This window comes from Tenrec ecaudatus, assembly GCF_050624435.1.
Source record: "Tenrec ecaudatus isolate mTenEca1 chromosome 14 unlocalized genomic scaffold, mTenEca1.hap1 SUPER_14_unloc_8, whole genome shotgun sequence".
NCBI classification, from domain to species: domain Eukaryota; kingdom Metazoa; phylum Chordata; class Mammalia; order Afrosoricida; family Tenrecidae; genus Tenrec; species Tenrec ecaudatus.
In genome coordinates, this window is record NW_027457651.1 from 2,194,156 (window position 1) to 2,215,039 (window position 20,884).

Consider the following 20,884-nt stretch of genomic DNA (forward strand, 5'->3'; position numbering starts at 1 on the left):
TCGTGTCAGGTCGCGGGCATGAGAGCATGGGGACCCCAGAGTGGCCTTTACTGAAAGGAGAGGCAGCCTTTCAGTCATCAGGCCACCCCACTGATGACCGAGGTCTGTATTAGAGCTTAACTTCTCAGCACCCTGCTTTGCAAAGGGGTACCAGAGCAGTGACAGCCCCAAATCCCCGCACAGATCTGGTCCTTGCATAGATTGCAGAGCCCCACATGGAGTGAGCCTCTATTGAGTGGTTTCTGCCCAGGAACCAAGGTAGTAGGTAATCTGGCCCTCAGGCTTTGCAGGGTGGCTTTGCTTCACCTCTGCAGGCAGCCCATGGAGAAGCAGTTTCTCTGGGAGGTTTGCCTGAGTGTGTGTCCTTGATGGAGGTCACCAAACTGGAGACAGTCCAGGGGACTCCTAGTCAGGAGCCACTTGCTTTTAGCCTGTCCCTGACTGCATTGGTCAGGAGGCCCTGGACCCATTTTGTAAGCCTGCTGTCTAAGGATGGAATGTCTGCCATTGAGATGCATGCTTTTGTGAGTTTCCTTTGCCCCGCCCCTCCCCCACACCCTCTTTGGCTCACATCTCAGTTGTGAACCTTGGAAGCCATTTCCACCTCCTGTTGGTGGCTTCCTTCATTCAGATGATGTGTTTGTGCCCTTGTGCTGTCTTTGTCTCATAAGATTTAATAGATGTTCTCTTTAAACTATATTTAAAACGCGGTCTCCTTTTTACTCTACTGCATGTTCTTAACCATTTCTGCCCATCAAAAACTAGCTTGTGCTCTGATTTGGACTACAAAAGGAACTCCAATCTCAAATATAATTTACGGAGAACATTTATTAATTATTAAAAGAGACAAAGAGAATACAAAGACGCGGACCCATCACCGGATGGAGATCATAGTGCAGTTCAGGGAAACAGTCAAGTCGGGAATCGAATGAAATAAGATTGCAACAGAGGAAACGGTCACACGTTTCTGATTGGTGGAGCATCAGTACAGCATGTTATAAATGGGACTACAGAAGCAGGGGCAGGACTGTAACTGAGCCACCTTCATTGCCAGATAGAGCATTTTACAAGATTGTTCCAAGTCCTTCTGACCCAGGCAGTCAGTGAGACTGAGAAAATCAACCACTGCATCACCTGTCTAGTTTTGGACTATTGTCTATAAGGACACTACTTGCTGTGGTAAAGATGAAACATGTTCTATAAAATGTAAAACACAAAAGCCTAAGGAGCTGTTTCTCTGCTCTCTGTGGTTCTATGAGTCAGAATTCACACAACAGCTCTGACTTTATTGTTCTTCTTTTAAATGTATTTTCTTATTCTATATATGTAAAACCTTTAGAGTTTTGTGTATTTGCAAACCGGAGGCAAAAACAAGAGATATATCACTTCAACCATGGAGCTTGGTAAACAAGAGGAAAACTTTTTAGATTGAAAGAGGCTGAGACAATGGGCTCAAATATAAGAACAATTATGAGGATGGTTTAGGCCAAGCCAGTGTTTCTCCCTGTGGTGATATGGTCACTATGATTTGGAACTAACTTAGTGACACCTAACTTAGTGACACCTAACAACAACCTCTCTTGTACAGGGACTGTGTGTACAATAAGTACTGAAATGTTAGAGTGTTTCTTTTTAAAATAAGCAGTAAAGTAATAATCATTCCAGAATCTTGTTGAAAAAAATATAATCATGGTTTTAATATGTATACCTGCAATATGAATCAATAGTAAAGGGCAAAATTGAATAAATATAGATTTGTACAAGAAACCTTTTTATTAATGCATGAGAAACTTTAAAAGAAAATTTTATGACTACAGAGAATATGGGGTAAAATTATTTATAAAATACACTCTACAACAGAATATATTATACTAATATTTTAACAATAAAGGAACATATTTGATGATTACATAATATTGGTTTAGGTGAGTGAGTAGATCATACATCAGACCAGTTTATCTTTACATTTGTGGAAATGGGATGGATTGAGTTAGAGAGCGCCTATCCCTGACTTTGAGTTCATATTTCAACTTGATTAAGTGGGATTATTACCAGGGATACAAGAATGTTTCACTATTAGAAAAAATTAATGTAACCAACCACATAAATAGGACAAATAATAAGAACCATATCATATTAATAGATGCGTAAAAGGCATTTGACAATATCTACTACCTATTCCTGATAAAAACCCTCAATAACATAGAAATAGAAAGGAGAGACCTCAACACATGAAATATATTAAAGGAAACATTCTGTGTAGGACAATTAGTTGACTGTAACTTGGTCGAAATAGACACTTATTCACATAGAAAGGTTTCATAAAAACCTATGTGAACATAAGAACCCACAGATTGGGGGGAAATAAATCTTTAGCAGTGCGGGGAGAGAGAGAGAGCAAGGGAGGAGAAGAAGACAACAGGATAACTGGCATTTTCAGGGATTCCCCATCTTGATGCTCACCTGATCATACACAGGGAGCAGAGCCTGAAGCACAGGGAGCAGAGCCTGAAATCAGTGTCTGAGTTTCAGAGGCGTCCAGGTGAAAAGCAGGAGAGATGTGGTCAGGTGGAGCAGATGGCAGCAGATGCTGTCAAGTGTGTGTCTCTGTGGCCCTAGCTGCTGGAGTGTCTCTTGGGGAAATTCCCACTTGGGAAGCATGCCTTCCACCCATCACTTTTCTTTCAGTTTGTCTTTGTGCCTGGACTTGTGTGGTGTTGGGATTCAAATGCAAACGCTTTTCAAATGCAAGCTGGGCCACCCAAAGTGCTCAGATTTCAGCAGGGCTTCCAGACTAAGAAGAAACTACTAAGAATGAATCCTTTGCCTTGCCAGGCCCTGAGCCTCACCTCCAGGAACCTCCCTCCACGACACCCTCATTACCTCCAGGCCCCGCCCCTTCCCACAGAGACCACCCCACCCCCTCCCCAGGTGATAGTTTCCTGCTGAACCCATTTCCTCTGAGTGAGAAGGATCCAAGAGTGCGGCCCAAGAGCTTCTGTGGGTGAGTTTCTGTGTTTCTGTGCTGATCCCTGGCGCGGAATCCCCTGCAGGCCTGGAGTCCCAGCTGTGTCCGGGTTCCCGTGGACGTTACACTTCCCGCACCCCATACAACAGTGTTCCAGGTCGCCGCGACCCCCTGGGACATTTCCAGTTAAATCCTTATTGAATTGGTTGCAGGCCTTTGCCTTCGGGCGCGGGAATACTCTGGCCGCTTTTCCTGCTCAGAGCTCCTCCGTCCAGAAAGGCGCGATTGCGTGTTTTTTTTTTGTTTTTTTTTTTGGGGGGGGGGTTTGCCTGGGGCCTGTCCCTTCGTGTCAGGTCGCGGGCATGAGAGCATGGGGACCCCAGAGTGGCCTTTACTGAAAGGAGAGGCAGCCTTTCAGTCATCAGGCCACCCCACTGATGACCGAGGTCTGTATTAGAGCTTAACTTCTCAGCACCCTGCTTTGCAAAGGGGTACCAGAGCAGTGACAGCCCCAAATCCCCGCACAGATCTGGTCCTTGCATAGATTGCAGAGCCCCACATGGAGTGAGCCTCTATTGAGTGGTTTCTGCCCAGGAACCAAGGTAGTAGGTAATCTGGCCCTCAGGCTTTGCAGGGTGGCTTTGCTTCACCTCTGCAGGCAGCCCATGGAGAAGCAGTTTCTCTGGGAGGTTTGCCTGAGTGTGTGTCCTTGATGGAGGTCACCAAACTGGAGACAGTCCAGGGGACTCCTAGTCAGGAGCCACTTGCTTTTAGCCTGTCCCTGACTGCATTGGTCAGGAGGCCCTGGACCCATTTTGTAAGCCTGCTGTCTAAGGATGGAATGTCTGCCATTGAGATGCATGCTTTTGTGAGTTTCCTTTGCCCCGCCCCTCCCCCACACCCTCTTTGGCTCACATCTCAGTTGTGAACCTTGGAAGCCATTTCCACCTCCTGTTGGTGGCTTCCTTCATTCAGATGATGTGTTTGTGCCCTTGTGCTGTCTTTGTCTCATAAGATTTAATAGATGTTCTCTTTAAACTATATTTAAAACGCGGTCTCCTTTTTACTCTACTGCATGTTCTTAACCATTTCTGCCCATCAAAAACTAGCTTGTGCTCTGATTTGGACTACAAAAGGAACTCCAATCTCAAATATAATTTACGGAGAACATTTATTAATTATTAAAAGAGACAAAGAGAATACAAAGACGCGGACCCATCACCGGATGGAGATCATAGTGCAGTTCAGGGAAACAGTCAAGTCGGGAATCGAATGAAATAAGATTGCAACAGAGGAAACGGTCACACGTTTCTGATTGGTGGAGCATCAGTACAGCATGTTATAAATGGGACTACAGAAGCAGGGGCAGGACTGTAACTGAGCCACCTTCATTGCCAGATAGAGCATTTTACAAGATTGTTCCAAGTCCTTCTGACCCAGGCAGTCAGTGAGACTGAGAAAATCAACCACTGCATCACCTGTCTAGTTTTGGACTATTGTCTATAAGGACACTACTTGCTGTGGTAAAGATGAAACATGTTCTATAAAATGTAAAACACAAAAGCCTAAGGAGCTGTTTCTCCGCTCTCTGTGGTTCTATGAGTCAGAATTCACACAACAGCTCTGACTTTATTGTTCTTCTTTTAAATGTATTTTCTTATTCTATATATGTAAAACCTTTAGAGTTTTGTGTATTTGCAAACCGGAGGCAAAAACAAGAGATATATCACTTCAACCATGGAGCTTGGTAAACAAGAGGAAAACTTTTTAGATTGAAAGAGGCTGAGACAATGGGCTCAAATATAAGAACAATTATGAGGATGGTTTAGGGCAAGCCAGTGTTTCTCCCTGTGGTGATATGGTCACTATGATTTGGAACTAACTTAGTGACACCTAACAACAACCTCTCTTGTACAGGGACTGTGTGTACAATAAGTACTGAAATGTTAGAGTGTTTCTTTTTAAAATAAGCAGTAAAGTAATAATCATTCCAGAATCTTGTTGAAAAAAATATAATCATGGTTTTAATATGTATACCTGCAATATGAATCAATAGTAAAGGGCAAAATTGAATAAATATAGATTTGTACAAGAAACCTTTTTATTAATGCATGAGAAACTTTAAAAGAAAATTTTATGACTACAGAGAATATGGGGTAAAATTATTTATAAAATACACTCTACAACAGAATATATTATACTAATATTTTAACAATAAAGGAACATATTTGATGATTACATAATATTGGTTTAGGTGAGTGAGTAGATCATACATCAGACCAGTTTATCTTTACATTTGTGGAAATGGGATGGATTGAGTTAGAGAGCGCCTATCCCTGACTTTGAGTTCATATTTCAACTTGATTAAGTGGGATTATTACCAGGGATACAAGAATGTTTCACTATTAGAAAAAATTAATGTAACCAACCACATAAATAGGACAAATAATAAGAACCATATCATATTAATAGATGCGTAAAAGGCATTTGACAATATCTACTACCTATTCCTGATAAAAACCCTGAATAACATAGAAATAGAAAGGAGAGACCTCAACACATGAAATATATTAAAGGAAACATTCTGTGTAGGACAATTAGTTGACTGTAACTTGGTCGAAATAGACACTTATTCACATAGAAAGGTTTCATAAAAACCTATGTGAACATAAGAACCCACAGATTGGGGGGAAATAAATCTTTAGCAGTGCGGGGAGAGAGAGAGAGCAAGGGAGGAGAAGAAGACAACAGGATAACTGGCATTTTCAGGGATTCCCCATCTTGATGCTCACCTGATCATACACAGGGAGCAGAGCCTGAAGCACAGGGAGCAGAGCCTGAAATCAGTGTCTGAGTTTCAGAGGCGTCCAGGTGAAAAGCAGGAGAGATGTGGTCAGGTGGAGCAGATGGCAGCAGATGCTGTCAAGTGTGTGTCTCTGTGGCCCTAGCTGCTGGAGTGTCTCTTGGGGAAATTCCCACTTGGGAAGCATGCCTTCCACCCATCACTTTTCTTTCAGTTTGTCTTTGTGCCTGGACTTGTGTGGTGTTGGGATTCAAATGCAAACGCTTTTCAAATGCAAGCTGGGCCACCCAAAATGCTCAGATTTCAGCAGGGCTTCCAGACTAAGAAGAAACTACTAAGAATGAATCCTTTGCCTTGCCAGGCCCTGAGCCTCACCTCCAGGAACCTCCCTCCACGACACCCTCATTACCTCCAGGCCCCGCCCCTTCCCACAGAGACCACCCCACCCCCTCCCCAGGTGATAGTTTCCTGCTGAACCCATTTCCTCTGAGTGAGAAGGATCCAAGAGTGCGGCCCAAGAGCTTCTGTGGGTGAGTTTCTGTGTTTCTGTGCTGATCCCTGGCGCGGAATCCCCTGCAGGCCTGGAGTCCCAGCTGTGTCCGGGTTCCCGTGGACGTTACACTTCCCGCACCCCATACAACAGTGTTCCAGGTCGCCGCGACCCCCTGGGACATTTCCAGTTAAATCCTTATTGAATTGGTTGCAGGCCTTTGCCTTCGGGCGCGGGAATACTCTGGCCGCTTTTCCTGCTCAGAGCTCCTCCGTCCAGAAAGGCGCGATTGCGTGTTTTTTTTTTTTTTTTTTTTGGGGGGGGGGGGTGTTTGCCTGGGGCCTGTCCCTTCGTGTCAGGTCGCGGGCATGAGAGCATGGGGACCCCAGAGTGGCCTTTACTGAAAGGAGAGGCAGCCTTTCAGTCATCAGGCCACCCCACTGATGACCGAGGTCTGTATTAGAGCTTAACTTCTCAGCACCCTGCTTTGCAAAGGGGTACCAGAGCAGTGACAGCCCCAAATCCCCGCACAGATCTGGTCCTTGCATAGATTGCAGAGCCCCACATGGAGTGAGCCTCTATTGAGTGGTTTCTGCCCAGGAACCAAGGTAGTAGGTAATCTGGCCCTCAGGCTTTGCAGGGTGGCTTTGCTTCACCTCTGCAGGCAGCCCATGGAGAAGCAGTTTCTCTGGGAGGTTTGCCTGAGTGTGTGTCCTTGATGGAGGTCACCAAACTGGAGACAGTCCAGGGGACTCCTAGTCAGGAGCCACTTGCTTTTAGCCTGTCCCTGACTGCATTGGTCAGGAGGCCCTGGACCCATTTTGTAAGCCTGCTGTCTAAGGATGGAATGTCTGCCATTGAGATGCATGCTTTTGTGAGTTTCCTTTGCCCCGCCCCTCCCCCACACCCTCTTTGGCTCACATCTCAGTTGTGAACCTTGGAAGCCATTTCCACCTCCTGTTGGTGGCTTCCTTCATTCAGATGATGTGTTTGTGCCCTTGTGCTGTCTTTGTCTCATAAGATTTAATAGATGTTCTCTTTAAACTATATTTAAAACGCGGTCTCCTTTTTACTCTACTGCATGTTCTTAACCATTTCTGCCCATCAAAAACTAGCTTGTGCTCTGATTTGGACTACAAAAGGAACTCCAATCTCAAATATAATTTACGGAGAACATTTATTAATTATTAAAAGAGACAGAGAATACAAAGACGCGGACCCATCACCGGATGGAGATCATAGTGCAGTTCAGGGAAACAGTCAAGTCGGGAATCGAATGAAATAAGATTGCAACAGAGGAAACGGTCACACGTTTCTGATTGGTGGAGCATCAGTACAGCATGTTATAAATGGGACTACAGAAGCAGGGGCAGGACTGTAACTGAGCCACCTTCATTGCCAGATAGAGCATTTTACAAGATTGTTCCAAGTCCTTCTGACCCAGGCAGTCAGTGAGACTGAGAAAATCAACCACTGCATCACCTGTCTAGTTTTGGACTATTGTCTATAAGGACACTACTTGCTGTGGTAAAGATGAAACATGTTCTATAAAATGTAAAACACAAAAGCCTAAGGAGCTGTTTCTCTGCTCTCTGTGGTTCTATGAGTCAGAATTCACACAACAGCTCTGACTTTATTGTTCTTCTTTTAAATGTATTTTCTTATTCTATATATGTAAAACCTTTAGAGTTTTGTGTATTTGCAAACCGGAGGCAAAAACAAGAGATATATCACTTCAACCATGGAGCTTGGTAAACAAGAGGAAAACTTTTTAGATTGAAAGAGGCTGAGACAATGGGCTCAAATATAAGAACAATTATGAGGATGGTTTAGGGCAAGCCAGTGTTTCTCCCTGTGGTGATATGGTCACTATGATTTGGAACTAACTTAGTGACACCTAACAACAACCTCTCTTGTACAGGGACTGTGTGTACAATAAGTACTGAAATGTTAGAGTGTTTCTTTTTAAAATAAGCAGTAAAGTAATAATCATTCCAGAATCTTGTTGAAAAAAATATAATCATGGTTTTAATATGTATACCTGCAATATGAATCAATAGTAAAGGGCAAAATTGAATAAATATAGATTTGTACAAGAAACCTTTTTATTAATGCATGAGAAACTTTAAAAGAAAATTTTATGACTACAGAGAATATGGGGTAAAATTATTTATAAAATACACTCTACAACAGAATATATTATACTAATATTTTAACAATAAAGGAACATATTTGATGATTACATAATATTGGTTTAGGTGAGTGAGTAGATCATACATCAGACCAGTTTATCTTTACATTTGTGGAAATGGGATGGATTGAGTTAGAGAGCGCCTATCCCTGACTTTGAGTTCATATTTCAACTTGATTAAGTGGGATTATTACCAGGGATACAAGAATGTTTCACTATTAGAAAAAATTAATGTAACCAACCACATAAATAGGACAAATAATAAGAACCATATCATATTAATAGATGCGTAAAAGGCATTTGACAATATCTACTACCTATTCCTGATAAAAACCCTCAATAACATAGAAATAGAAAGGAGAGACCTCAACACATGAAATATATTAAAGGAAACATTCTGTGTAGGACAATTAGTTGACTGTAACTTGGTCGAAATAGACACTTATTCACATAGAAAGGTTTCATAAAAACCTATGTGAACATAAGAACCCACAGATTGGGGGGAAATAAATCTTTAGCAGTGCGGGGAGAGAGAGAGAGCAAGGGAGGAGAAGAAGACAACAGGATAACTGGCATTTTCAGGGATTCCCCATCTTGATGCTCACCTGATCATACACAGGGAGCAGAGCCTGAAGCACAGGGAGCAGAGCCTGAAATCAGTGTCTGAGTTTCAGAGGCGTCCAGGTGAAAAGCAGGAGAGATGTGGTCAGGTGGAGCAGATGGCAGCAGATGCTGTCAAGTGTGTGTCTCTGTGGCCCTAGCTGCTGGAGTGTCTCTTGGGGAAATTCCCACTTGGGAAGCATGCCTTCCACCCATCACTTTTCTTTCAGTTTGTCTTTGTGCCTGGACTTGTGTGGTGTTGGGATTCAAATGCAAACGCTTTTCAAATGCAAGCTGGGCCACCCAAAGTGCTCAGATTTCAGCAGGGCTTCCAGACTAAGAAGAAACTACTAAGAATGAATCCTTTGCCTTGCCAGGCCCTGAGCCTCACCTCCAGGAACCTCCCTCCACGACACCCTCATTACCTCCAGGCCCCGCCCCTTCCCACAGAGACCACCCCACCCCCTCCCCAGGTGATAGTTTCCTGCTGAACCCATTTCCTCTGAGTGAGAAGGATCCAAGAGTGCGGCCCAAGAGCTTCTGTGGGTGAGTTTCTGTGTTTCTGTGCTGATCCCTGGCGCGGAATCCCCTGCAGGCCTGGAGTCCCAGCTGTGTCCGGGTTCCCGTGGACGTTACACTTCCCGCACCCCATACAACAGTGTTCCAGGTCGCCGCGACCCCCTGGGACATTTCCAGTTAAATCCTTATTGAATTGGTTGCAGGCCTTTGCCTTCGGGCGCGGGAATACTCTGGCCGCTTTTCCTGCTCAGAGCTCCTCCGTCCAGAAAGGCGCGATTGCGTGTTTTTTTTTTGGGGGGGGGGTTTGCCTGGGGCCTGTCCCTTCGTGTCAGGTCGCGGGCATGAGAGCATGGGGACCCCAGAGTGGCCTTTACTGAAAGGAGAGGCAGCCTTTCAGTCATCAGGCCACCCCACTGATGACCGAGGTCTGTATTAGAGCTTAACTTCTCAGCACCCTGCTTTGCAAAGGGGTACCAGAGCAGTGACAGCCCCAAATCCCCGCACAGATCTGGTCCTTGCATAGATTGCAGAGCCCCACATGGAGTGAGCCTCTATTGAGTGGTTTCTGCCCAGGAACCAAGGTAGTAGGTAATCTGGCCCTCAGGCTTTGCAGGGTGGCTTTGCTTCACCTCTGCAGGCAGCCCATGGAGAAGCAGTTTCTCTGGGAGGTTTGCCTGAGTGTGTGTCCTTGATGGAGGTCACCAAACTGGAGACAGTCCAGGGGACTCCTAGTCAGGAGCCACTTGCTTTTAGCCTGTCCCTGACTGCATTGGTCAGGAGGCCCTGGACCCATTTTGTAAGCCTGCTGTCTAAGGATGGAATGTCTGCCATTGAGATGCATGCTTTTGTGAGTTTCCTTTGCCCCGCCCCTCCCCCACACCCTCTTTGGCTCACATCTCAGTTGTGAACCTTGGAAGCCATTTCCACCTCCTGTTGGTGGCTTCCTTCATTCAGATGATGTGTTTGTGCCCTTGTGCTGTCTTTGTCTCATAAGATTTAATAGATGTTCTCTTTAAACTATATTTAAAACGCGGTCTCCTTTTTACTCTACTGCATGTTCTTAACCATTTCTGCCCATCAAAAACTAGCTTGTGCTCTGATTTGGACTACAAAAGGAACTCCAATCTCAAATATAATTTACGGAGAACATTTATTAATTATTAAAAGAGACAAAGAGAATACAAAGACGCGGACCCATCACCGGATGGAGATCATAGTGCAGTTCAGGGAAACAGTCAAGTCGGGAATCGAATGAAATAAGATTGCAACAGAGGAAACGGTCACACGTTTCTGATTGGTGGAGCATCAGTACAGCATGTTATAAATGGGACTACAGAAGCAGGGGCAGGACTGTAACTGAGCCACCTTCATTGCCAGATAGAGCATTTTACAAGATTGTTCCAAGTCCTTCTGACCCAGGCAGTCAGTGAGACTGAGAAAATCAACCACTGCATCACCTGTCTAGTTTTGGACTATTGTCTATAAGGACACTACTTGCTGTGGTAAAGATGAAACATGTTCTATAAAATGTAAAACACAAAAGCCTAAGGAGCTGTTTCTCTGCTCTCTGTGGTTCTATGAGTCAGAATTCACACAACAGCTCTGACTTTATTGTTCTTCTTTTAAATGTATTTTCTTATTCTATATATGTAAAACCTTTAGAGTTTTGTGTATTTGCAAACCGGAGGCAAAAACAAGAGATATATCACTTCAACCATGGAGCTTGGTAAACAAGAGGAAAACTTTTTAGATTGAAAGAGGCTGAGACAATGGGCTCAAATATAAGAACAATTATGAGGATGGTTTAGGCCAAGCCAGTGTTTCTCCCTGTGGTGATATGGTCACTATGATTTGGAACTAACTTAGTGACACCTAACAACAACCTCTCTTGTACAGGGACTGTATGTACAATAAGTACTGAAATGTTAGAGTGTTTCTTTTTAAAATAAGCAGTAAAGTAATAATCATTCCAGAATCTTGTTGAAAAAAATATAATCATGGTTTTAATATGTATACCTGCAATATGAATCAATAGTAAAGGGCAAAATTGAATAAATATAGATTTGTACAAGAAACCTTTTTATTAATGCATGAGAAACTTTAAAAGAAAATTTTATGACTACAGAGAATATGGGGTAAAATTATTTATAAAATACACTCTACAACAGAATATATTATACTAATATTTTAACAATAAAGGAACATATTTGATGATTACATAATATTGGTTTAGGTGAGTGAGTAGATCATACATCAGACCAGTTTATCTTTACATTTGTGGAAATGGGATGGATTGAGTTAGAGAGCGCCTATCCCTGACTTTGAGTTCATATTTCAACTTGATTAAGTGGGATTATTACCAGGGATACAAGAATGTTTCACTATTAGAAAAAATTAATGTAACCAACCACATAAATAGGACAAATAATAAGAACCATATCATATTAATAGATGCGTAAAAGGCATTTGACAATATCTACTACCTATTCCTGATAAAAACCCTGAATAACATAGAAATAGAAAGGAGAGACCTCAACACATGAAATATATTAAAGGAAACATTCTGTGTAGGACAATTAGTTGACTGTAACTTGGTCGAAATAGACACTTATTCACATAGAAAGGTTTCATAAAAACCTATGTGAACATAAGAACCCACAGATTGGGGGGAAATAAATCTTTAGCAGTGCGGGGAGAGAGAGAGAGCAAGGGAGGAGAAGAAGACAACAGGATAACTGGCATTTTCAGGGATTCCCCATCTTGATGCTCACCTGATCATACACAGGGAGCAGAGCCTGAAGCACAGGGAGCAGAGCCTGAAATCAGTGTCTGAGTTTCAGAGGCGTCCAGGTGAAAAGCAGGAGAGATGTGGTCAGGTGGAGCAGATGGCAGCAGATGCTGTCAAGTGTGTGTCTCTGTGGCCCTAGCTGCTGGAGTGTCTCTTGGGGAAATTCCCACTTGGGAAGCATGCCTTCCACCCATCACTTTTCTTTCAGTTTGTCTTTGTGCCTGGACTTGTGTGGTGTTGGGATTCAAATGCAAACGCTTTTCAAATGCAAGCTGGGCCACCCAAAGTGCTCAGATTTCAGCAGGGCTTCCAGACTAAGAAGAAACTACTAAGAATGAATCCTTTGCCTTGCCAGGCCCTGAGCCTCACCTCCAGGAACCTCCCTCCACGACACCCTCATTACCTCCAGGCCCCGCCCCTTCCCACAGAGACCACCCCACCCCCTCCCCAGGTGATAGTTTCCTGCTGAACCCATTTCCTCTGAGTGAGAAGGATCCAAGAGTGCGGCCCAAGAGCTTCTGTGGGTGAGTTTCTGTGTTTCTGTGCTGATCCCTGGCGCGGAATCCCCTGCAGGCCTGGAGTCCCAGCTGTGTCCGGGTTCCCGTGGACGTTACACTTCCCGCACCCCATACAACAGTGTTCCAGGTCGCCGCGACCCCCTGGGACATTTCCAGTTAAATCCTTATTGAATTGGTTGCAGGCCTTTGCCTTCGGGCGCGGGAATACTCTGGCCGCTTTTCCTGCTCAGAGCTCCTCCGTCCAGAAAGGCGCGATTGCGTGTTTTTTTTTTGTTTTTTTTTTGGGGGGGGGGGTTTGCCTGGGGCCTGTCCCTTCGTGTCAGGTCGCGGGCATGAGAGCATGGGGACCCCAGAGTGGCCTTTACTGAAAGGAGAGGCAGCCTTTCAGTCATCAGGCCACCCCACTGATGACCGAGGTCTGTATTAGAGCTTAACTTCTCAGCACCCTGCTTTGCAAAGGGGTACCAGAGCAGTGACAGCCCCAAATCCCCGCACAGATCTGGTCCTTGCATAGATTGCAGAGCCCCACATGGAGTGAGCCTCTATTGAGTGGTTTCTGCCCAGGAACCAAGGTAGTAGGTAATCTGGCCCTCAGGCTTTGCAGGGTGGCTTTGCTTCACCTCTGCAGGCAGCCCATGGAGAAGCAGTTTCTCTGGGAGGTTTGCCTGAGTGTGTGTCCTTGATGGAGGTCACCAAACTGGAGACAGTCCAGGGGACTCCTAGTCAGGAGCCACTTGCTTTTAGCCTGTCCCTGACTGCATTGGTCAGGAGGCCCTGGACCCATTTTGTAAGCCTGCTGTCTAAGGATGGAATGTCTGCCATTGAGATGCATGCTTTTGTGAGTTTCCTTTGCCCCGCCCCTCCCCCACACCCTCTTTGGCTCACATCTCAGTTGTGAACCTTGGAAGCCATTTCCACCTCCTGTTGGTGGCTTCCTTCATTCAGATGATGTGTTTGTGCCCTTGTGCTGTCTTTGTCTCATAAGATTTAATAGATGTTCTCTTTAAACTATATTTAAAACGCGGTCTCCTTTTTACTCTACTGCATGTTCTTAACCATTTCTGCCCATCAAAAACTAGCTTGTGCTCTGATTTGGACTACAAAAGGAACTCCAATCTCAAATATAATTTACGGAGAACATTTATTAATTATTAAAAGAGACAAAGAGAATACAAAGACGCGGACCCATCACCGGATGGAGATCATAGTGCAGTTCAGGGAAACAGTCAAGTCGGGAATCGAATGAAATAAGATTGCAACAGAGGAAACGGTCACACGTTTCTGATTGGTGGAGCATCAGTACAGCATGTTATAAATGGGACTACAGAAGCAGGGGCAGGACTGTAACTGAGCCACCTTCATTGCCAGATAGAGCATTTTACAAGATTGTTCCAAGTCCTTCTGACCCAGGCAGTCAGTGAGACTGAGAAAATCAACCACTGCATCACCTGTCTAGTTTTGGACTATTGTCTATAAGGACACTACTTGCTGTGGTAAAGATGAAACATGTTCTATAAAATGTAAAACACAAAAGCCTAAGGAGCTGTTTCTCTGCTCTCTGTGGTTCTATGAGTCAGAATTCACACAACAGCTCTGACTTTATTGTTCTTCTTTTAAATGTATTTTCTTATTCTATATATGTAAAACCTTTAGAGTTTTGTGTATTTGCAAACCGGAGGCAAAAACAAGAGATATATCACTTCAACCATGGAGCTTGGTAAACAAGAGGAAAACTTTTTAGATTGAAAGAGGCTGAGACAATGGGCTCAAATATAAGAACAATTATGAGGATGGTTTAGGCCAAGCCAGTGTTTCTCCCTGTGGTGATATGGTCACTATGATTTGGAACTAACTTAGTGACACCTAACAACAACCTCTCTTGTACAGGGACTGTATGTACAATAAGTACTGAAATGTTAGAGTGTTTCTTTTTAAAATAAGCAGTAAAGTAATAATCATTCCAGAATCTTGTTGAAAAAAATATAATCATGGTTTTAATATGTATACCTGCAATATGAATCAATAGTAAAGGGCAAAATTGAATAAATATAGATTTGTACAAGAAACCTTTTTATTAATGCATGAGAAACTTTAAAAGAAAATTTTATGACTACAGAGAATATGGGGTAAAATTATTTATAAAATACACTCTACAACAGAATATATTATACTAATATTTTAACAATAAAGGAACATATTTGATGATTACATAATATTGGTTTAGGTGAGTGAGTAGATCATACATCAGACCAGTTTATCTTTACATTTGTGGAAATGGGATGGATTGAGTTAGAGAGCGCCTATCCCTGACTTTGAGTTCATATTTCAACTTGATTAAGTGGGATTATTACCAGGGATACAAGAATGTTTCACTATTAGAAAAAATTAATGTAACCAACCACATAAATAGGACAAATAATAAGAACCATATCATATTAATAGATGCGTAAAAGGCATTTGACAATATCTACTACCTATTCCTGATAAAAACCCTGAATAACATAGAAATAGAAAGGAGAGACCTCAACACATGAAATATATTAAAGGAAACATTCTGTGTAGGACAATTAGTTGACTGTAACTTGGTCGAAATAGACACTTATTCACATAGAAAGGTTTCATAAAAACCTATGTGAACATAAGAACCCACAGATTGGGGGGAAATAAATCTTTAGCAGTGCGGGGAGAGAGAGAGAGCAAGGGAGGAGAAGAAGACAACAGGATAACTGGCATTTTCAGGGATTCCCCATCTTGATGCTCACCTGATCATACACAGGGAGCAGAGCCTGAAGCACAGGGAGCAGAGCCTGAAATCAGTGTCTGAGTTTCAGAGGCGTCCAGGTGAAAAGCAGGAGAGATGTGGTCAGGTGGAGCAGATGGCAGCAGATGCTGTCAAGTGTGTGTCTCTGTGGCCCTAGCTGCTGGAGTGTCTCTTGGGGAAATTCCCACTTGGGAAGCATGCCTTCCACCCATCACTTTTCTTTCAGTTTGTCTTTGTGCCTGGACTTGTGTGGTGTTGGGATTCAAATGCAAACGCTTTTCAAATGCAAGCTGGGCCACCCAAAGTGCTCAGATTTCAGCAGGGCTTCCAGACTAAGAAGAAACTACTAAGAATGAATCCTTTGCCTTGCCAGGCCCTGAGCCTCACCTCCAGGAACCTCCCTCCACGACACCCTCATTACCTCCAGGCCCCGCCCCTTCCCACAGAGACCACCCCACCCCCTCCCCAGGTGATAGTTTCCTGCTGAACCCATTTCCTCTGAGTGAGAAGGATCCAAGAGTGCGGCCCAAGAGCTTCTGTGGGTGAGTTTCTGTGTTTCTGTGCTGATCCCTGGCGCGGAATCCCCTGCAGGCCTGGAGTCCCAGCTGTGTCCGGGTTCCCGTGGACGTTACACTTCCCGCACCCCATACAACAGTGTTCCAGGTCGCCGCGACCCCCTGGGACATTTCCAGTTAAATCCTTATTGAATTGGTTGCAGGCCTTTGCCTTCGGGCGCGGGAATACTCTGGCCGCTTTTCCTGCTCAGAGCTCCTCCGTCCAGAAAGGCGCGATTGCGTGTTTTTTTTTTGTTTTTTTTTTGGGGGGGGGGGTTTGCCTGGGGCCTGTCCCTTCGTGTCAGGTCGCGGGCATGAGAGCATGGGGACCCCAGAGTGGCCTTTACTGAAAGGAGAGGCAGCCTTTCAGTCATCAGGCCACCCCACTGATGACCGAGGTCTGTATTAGAGCTTAACTTCTCAGCACCCTGCTTTGCAAAGGGGTACCAGAGCAGTGACAGCCCCAAATCCCCGCACAGATCTGGTCCTTGCATAGATTGCAGAGCCCCACATGGAGTGAGCCTCTATTGAGTGGTTTCTGCCCAGGAACCAAGGTAGTAGGTAATCTGGCCCTCAGGCTTTGCAGGGTGGCTTTGCTTCACCTCTGCAGGCAGCCCATGGAGAAGCAGTTTCTCTGGGAGGTTTGCCTGAGTGTGTGTCCTTGATGGAGGTCACCAAACTGGAGACAGTCCAGGGGACTCCTAGTCAGGAGCCACTTGCTTTTAGCCTGTCCCTGACTGCATTGGTCAGGAGGCCCTGGACCCATTTTGTAAGCCTGCTGTCTAAGGATGGAATGTCTGCCATTGAGATGCATGCTTTTGTGAGTTTCCTTTGCCCCGCCCCTCCCCCACACCCTCTTTGGCTCACATCTCAGTTGTGAACCTTGGAAGCCATTTCCACCTCCTGTTGGTGGCTTCCTTCATTCAGATGATGTGTTTGTGCCCTTGTGCTGTCTTTGTCTCATAAGATTTAATAGATGTTCTCTTTAAACTATATTTAAAACGCGGTCTCCTTTTTACTCTACTGCATGTTCTTAACCATTTCTGCCCATCAAAAACTAGCTTGTGCTCTGATTTGGACTACAAAAGGAACTCCAATCTCAAATATAATTTACGGAGAACATTTATTAATTATTAAAAGAGACAAAGAGAATACAAAGACGCGGACCCATCACCGGATGGAGATCATAGTGCAGTTCAGGGAAACAGTCAAGTCGGGAATCGAATGAAATAAGATTGCAACAGAGGAAACGGTCACACGTTTCTGATTGGTGGAGCATCAGTACAGCATGTTATAAATGGGACTACAGAAGCAGGGGCAGGACTGTAACTGAGCCACCTTCATTGCCAGATAGAGCATTTTACAAGATTGTTCCAAGTCCTTCTGACCCAGGCAGTCAGTGAGACTGAGAAAATCAACCACTGCATCACCTGTCTAGTTTTGGACTATTGTCTATAAGGACACTACTTGCTGTGGTAAAGATGAAACATGTTCTATAAAATGTAAAACACAAAAGCCTAAGGAGCTGTTTCTCCGCTCTCTGTGGTTCTATGAGTCAGAATTCACACAACAGCTCTGACTTTATTGTTCTTCTTTTAAATGTATTTTCTTATTCTATATATGTAAAACCTTTAGAGTTTTGTGTATTTGCAAACCGGAGGCAAAAACAAGAGATATATCACTTCAACCATGGAGCTTGGTAAACAAGAGGAAAACTTTTTAGATTGAAAGAGGCTGAGACAATGGGCTCAAATATAAGAACAATTATGAGGATGGTTTAGGGCAAGCCAGTGTTTCTCCCTGTGGTGATATGGTCACTATGATTTGGAACTAACTTAGTGACACCTAACAACAACCTCTCTTGTACAGGGACTGTGTGTACAATAAGTACTGAAATGTTAGAGTGTTTCTTTTTAAAATAAGCAGTAAAGTAATAATCATTCCAGAATCTTGTTGAAAAAAATATAATCATGGTTTTAATATGTATACCTGCAATATGAATCAATAGTAAAGGGCAAAATTGAATAAATATAGATTTGTACAAGAAACCTTTTTATTAATGCATGAGAAACTTTAAAAGAAAATTTTATGACTACAGAGAATATGGGGTAAAATTATTTATAAAATACACTCTACAACAGAATATATTATACTAATATTTTAACAATAAAGGAACATATTTGATGATTACATAATATTGGTTTAGGTGAGTGAGTAGATCATACATCAGACCAGTTTATCTTTACATTTGTGGAAATGGGATGGATTGAGTTAGAGAGCGCCTATCCCTGACTTTGAGTTCATATTTCAACTTGATTAAGTGGGATTATTACCAGGGATACAAGAATGTTTCACTATTAGAAAAAATTAATGTAACCAACCACATAAATAGGACAAATAATAAGAACCATATCATATTAATAGATGCGTAAAAGGCATTTGACAATATCTACTACCTATTCCTGATAAAAACCCTCAATAACATAGAAATAGAAAGGAGAGACCTCAACACATGAAATATATTAAAGGAAACATTCTGTGTAGGACAATTAGTTGACTGTAACTTGGTCGAAATAGACACTTATTCACATAGAAAGGTTTCATAAAAACCTATGTGAACATAAGAACCCACAGATTGGGGGGAAATAAATCTTTAGCAGTGCGGGGAGAGAGAGAGAGCAAGGGAGGAGAAGAAGACAACAGGATAACTGGCATTTTCAGGGATTCCCCATCTTGATGCTCACCTGATCATACACAGGGAGCAGAGCCTGAAGCACAGGGAGCAGAGCCTGAAATCAGTGTCTGAGTTTCAGAGGCGTCCAGGTGAAAAGCAGGAGAGATGTGGTCAGGTGGAGCAGATGGCAGCAGATGCTGTCAAGTGTGTGTCTCTGTGGCCCTAGCTGCTGGAGTGTCTCTTGGGGAAATTCCCACTTGGGAAGCATGCCTTCCACCCATCACTTTTCTTTCAGTTTGTCTTTGTGCCTGGACTTGTGTGGTGTTGGGATTCAAATGCAAACGCTTTTCAAATGCAAGCTGGGCCACCCAAAGTGCTCAGATTTCAGCAGGGCTTCCAGACTAAGAAGAAACTACTAAGAATGAATCCTTTGCCTTGCCAGGCCCTGAGCCTCACCTCCAGGAACCTCCCTCCACGACACGACACCCTCATTACCTCCAGGCCCCGCCCCTTCCCACAGAGACCACCCCACCCCCTCCCCAGGTGATAGTTTCCTGCTGAACCCATTTCCTCTGAGTGAGAAGGATCCAAGAGTGCGGCCCAAGAGCTTCTGTGGGTGAGTTTCTGTGTTTCTGTGCTGATCCCTGGCGCGGAATCCCCTGCAGGCCTGGAGTCCCAGCTGTGTCCGGGTTCCCGTGGACGTTACACTTCCCGCACCCCATACAACAGTGTTCCAGGTCGCCGCGACCCCCTGGGACATTTCCAGTTAAATCCTTATTGAATTGGTTGCAGGCCTTTGCCTTCGGGCGCGGGAATACTCTGGCCGCTTTTCCTGCTCAGAGCTCCTCCGTCCAGAAAGGCGCGATTGCGTGTTTTTTTTTTTTTTTTTGGGGGGGGGGGTTTGCCTGGGGCCTGTCCCTTCGTGTCAGGTCGCGGGCATGAGAGCATGGGGACCCCAGAGTGGCCTTTACTGAAAGGAGAGGCAGCCTTTCAGTCATCAGGCCACCCCACTGATGACCGAGGTCTGTATTAGAGCTTAACTTCTCAGCACCCTGCTTTGCAAAGGGGTACCAGAGCAGTGACAGCCCCAAATCCCCGCACAGATCTGGTCCTTGCATAGATTGCAGAGCCCCACATGGAGTGAGCCTCTATTGAGTGGTTTCTGCCCAGGAACCAAGGTAGTAGGTAATCTGGCCCTCAGGCTTTGCAGGGTGGCTTTGCTTCACCTCTGCAGGCAGCCCATGGAGAAGCAGTTTCTCTGGGAGGTTTGCCTGAGTGTGTGTCCTTGATGGAGGTCACCAAACTGGAGACAGTCCAGGGGACTCCTAGTCAGGAGCCACTTGCTTTTAGCCTGTCCCTGACTGCATTGGTCAGGAGGCCCTGGACCCATTTTGTAAGCCTGCTGTCTAAGGATGGAATGTCTGCCATTGAGATGCATGCTTTTGTGAGTTTCCTTTGCCCCGCCCCTCCCCCACACCCTCTTTGGCTCACATCTCAGTTGTGAACCTTGGAAGCCATTTCCACCTCCTGTTGGTGGCTTCCTTCATTCAGATGATGTGTTTGTGCCCTTGTGCTGTCTTTGTCTCATAAGATTTAATAGATGTTCTCTTTAAACTATATTTAAAACGCGGTCTCCTTTTTACTCTACTGCATGTTCTTAACCATTTCTGCCCATCAAAAACTAGCTTGTGCTCTGATTTGGACTACAAAAGGAACTCCAATCTCAAATATAATTTACGGAGAACATTTATTAATTATTAAAAGAGACAAAGAGAATACAAAGACGCGGACCCATCACCGGATGGAGATCATAGTGCAGTTCAGGGAAACAGTCAAGTCGGGAATCGAATGAAATAAGATTGCAACAGAGGAAACGGTCACACGTTTCTGATTGGTGGAGCATCAGTACAGCATGTTATAAATGGGACTACAGAAGCAGGGGCAGGACTGTAACTGAGCCACCTTCATTGCCAGATAGAGCATTTTACAAGATTGTTCCAAGTCCTTCTGACCCAGGC